Source organism: Monopterus albus, unplaced genomic scaffold (genome assembly GCF_001952655.1).
Source record: "Monopterus albus unplaced genomic scaffold, M_albus_1.0 scaffold32.1, whole genome shotgun sequence".
NCBI lineage: Eukaryota > Metazoa > Chordata > Actinopteri > Synbranchiformes > Synbranchidae > Monopterus > Monopterus albus.
This window is the reverse complement of record NW_018127912.1, coordinates 64,528-67,711: the sequence shown is the minus strand read 5'-3', so window position 1 is coordinate 67,711 and position 3,184 is coordinate 64,528. Positions and strand designations below refer to the sequence as shown.

The 3,184-nt window shown below is 42.9% G+C and overlaps 1 protein-coding gene across 5 annotated transcripts in view; it reads right to left on the bottom strand.

The window, feature by feature from the left end:
* Positions 1 to 3,184, bottom strand: part of septin9b (septin 9b) — a 69,405-nt gene that overhangs the window by 23,021 nt on the left and 43,200 nt on the right. The window contains exon 1 of one of the 5 annotated variants that reach the window (XM_020597031.1): positions 1,684 to 1,800. The exons of the other annotated variants lie outside the window; for them this stretch is intronic. The gene's annotated coding sequence lies outside the window, so the exon portion shown is untranslated. Of the gene's footprint in view, positions 1 to 1,683; positions 1,801 to 3,184 lie in introns of those variants that run through there. 5 annotated transcript variants of the gene reach the window in all.

Below are 3,184 nucleotides of genomic sequence, written 5' to 3'. Positions count from 1 at the left end.
GCTTCTACTAAATACTGAGCAAAGGGTCTGAATACTTATGACCATGTGATATTTCAGTTTTTCTTTTTTAATAAATCTGCAAAAATGTCAAAAATTCTGTGTTTTTCTGTCAATATGGGGTGCTGTGTGTACATTAATGAAGAAAAAAAATGAACTTAAATGATTTTAGCATATGGCTGCAATATAACAAAGAGTGAAAAATTTAAGGGGGTCTGAATACTTTCCGTACCCACTGTAGGTAAAAGAAGATCATGTGATACACTGATAAGAGTTAGGCCGTGTTTAGACTTAGTTTCAAATCTGTGAAAAAACACAGCTCTCCCCATTTCTATGGGGGATTACATTCACTGTAGCTGGCACCAGCAGTGCAGGGGGGCTCCGGCGAAAGGACACAACAGTGTATGGTGAAAAAGTTGGATCTGATTCAACTTTCGCTGCACCAGACAATGGCATCAGCCGTCAAAGGTGCTGTGTTGACTAATCATGTATGGGGGGACGATCAGGACGTGGACACCCAATGGAAGAGGACTCTTGTTTACCTTGTTTCACTGTCGAATTTGGGCCACAGTTAACTCGCCATAATGACCCGCCATGCATTTTTGTTAGTACTGGATGTTAAACTCTGTTTTTATTTATCAATGCAGACACACTGGTGGTAGAATTGGTGCCAAGGTAGAGAGGGCTACATTAGCATGGCCAACCAAAAGCACAACTATGGCTGGAAATGTAAATGAAGCCACTCATGTTGACTCATCACAATGTGGCCATAGGGTACATGCCTATCACACACCACCCTGCAACCCCGCAGCCCCTTGTGTTAAACTCAGCAGGGAGTTGCATTTTTACCAGATCGTTCTAAACAACCGCTTAGGAGAAATGTTCTTACTATTCCCTGTAGAAGAAGATAACTTGAACTGTGACCTGCTGGACTCTTAAACTCTGCTTGAACTTGGCAACAAACTGCCTAGAGAGCAGAAGAAATAGCCAAAATGAAATCATGTCCAAACAGCCTAGCTCCATCAGTGCCTGGATAATCCACTGCACTGGATCAAAGTCAGCCAGGAAACTCTGTCTGATGCAACAAGAGCTGGGGCTGAGGAGAAAACAAGACTAGAGAAAGCCCTGGACCCTGACCTGAGAACTCAAAAAGTAAGGAGGGCTGTGCTGATTGGCCAGCACTCTGTCCCATTATGGCAGATTGATTATCCATGCATGCTCCAGAGCTGAAGACACAATGGGAAGGAAAGGGGGAAAGAAAGGAGAAGGGGGGAGGGGAGTGTGTGTGCGGGGTGTGGAGGTGGGGGTGGTACTGGTAGTACTGACCCCCCAAACTCTCCCTTATGACTGAACAATGGGAATGTGAGAGGACAGGGAGAACAAAATGAAAGATACAAGAAAGTACAAGGTGTGCATTCTGAATTAGAGGTTTTCTACTGGTCTCCTGCCAAAAGCACACTCACTCACCACCTCTCAGCCTCAAATTTTTAAAGCACACACAAGACACTTGTTAAACTAACTTTGATAACAACAAACTTAAAGCACCACTCCATCTCTCCCCTCTTCTGTTGCGCTCCCTCCCTCTTCAACCCCAATTATTCTGTCTTTTTCCTTTCTCTAAAACAATTCACAGCCCTTGTAGCAAAACAGAAAAGCAGAAGGCAAACATAAAAATCGACAACTCACCCAACCCTTTCCTCTCCTTCTCTTCTCTTCCTCTCCCACTCTCTTAGCCTCTCAATTACAGCTCCAGCTGGTGAGGCTGGGCTGCTGCTCCCCTGGCCACGCCCACAGCACAGTCACATGACCGCCATCCCAAGTGGCTAGGAAGGCATTTGGCAGCCACACCCCTCATTTAGAGAAAGTGAATGGGGAACATTGTGGATACAGCAAGCTACCCCAAGCAACATGTGTTTAAGTCAGTCCCCCATATGTGTGTGTGAATTTTACTTAGAATTAAAGACAGTGGGAAAATTATCACTGTAGATAATGTGTTGGTGTCAGTCAGCTGTCTTCAACTGTTTTGTTGCTCTTTAGAGGTGTTGGTACATAGATTTTGGTGTACACAGGCAGGCTAGCTGTTTTCCAGTCTTTGTGCTAACCAGATAATCTCGTCTTAATCTTGGCAAGAAAAGACAGAAATAAGCAAAGTTATCACTTTCAGAGAAAATTCTTCCTGACCTAAAGATAAAGTTTGACATGCTATGTGTCACTGTTGCTGTGCTTCTCTCTGTTTTTATTTGCCCTCCTGTGACCTATCACTCAGCATACAGAAATATCAAATGGCCTCCTCATGTAACAGTTGAGTGACTCAAGCTGCACTGAAGTCAATATTGGCTGCAAAACATGAAAGTGGTTCCAAAACCCAAATGTTCTCTGGAAATCTGCATTGCTTTGGTAGTTTGCCCACAACAGAGAGATTCACATTGCATACTGCAAAAAACTTAAGTAAGGCTGATTTTCAAAGGTGTGAAAAAATGCAGCTCTCTTCACTCTTTTCTAAGGGGGACTGCATTCACCACAGCTGGCACCAGCACCGCAGGGGATTCCAGCAAAATGTCACAGCCCTGTGTGGCGAAAAAGTTGAATCAACTTTTGCCACACCGAATGGCGACATCATCTGGCAAAATGCACTGCACTGACCAATCGCATACAAGAGACAGTCAGAATGTAAAAAGGCTTTTGTTTACACCTTGTTAGCATGAGCATTCTATTAAACTCTCAAATTTGGGCCACAGTCACAAACACACCGCAACGACTCACCATGCATTTTCATTAGTTAGGCTACTGGATGTTAAACAGTGTTTTGTTTGTCTGCTTTTTAAATTTATCAATGCCAACGTACTGGTAGTAGAATTGGTGCTAAGGTAGAGTAGGCCACATTAGCAGCATGGAAACTTCCGGGTTGGAAATGTGAATGAAGCCACTCATGTCAACTCGTCACAAAGTGGTCATATTGTACACATACAGTGGGTACGGAAAGTATTCAGACCCCCTTAAATTTTTCACTCTTTGTTATATTGCAGCCATATGCTAAAATCATTTAAGTTCATTTTTTTCCTCAATGTACACACAGCACCCCATATTGACAGAAAAACACATAATTTTTGACATTTTTGCAGATTTATTAAAAAAGAAAAACTGAAATATCACATGGTCATAAGTATTCAGACCCTTTGCTGTGACA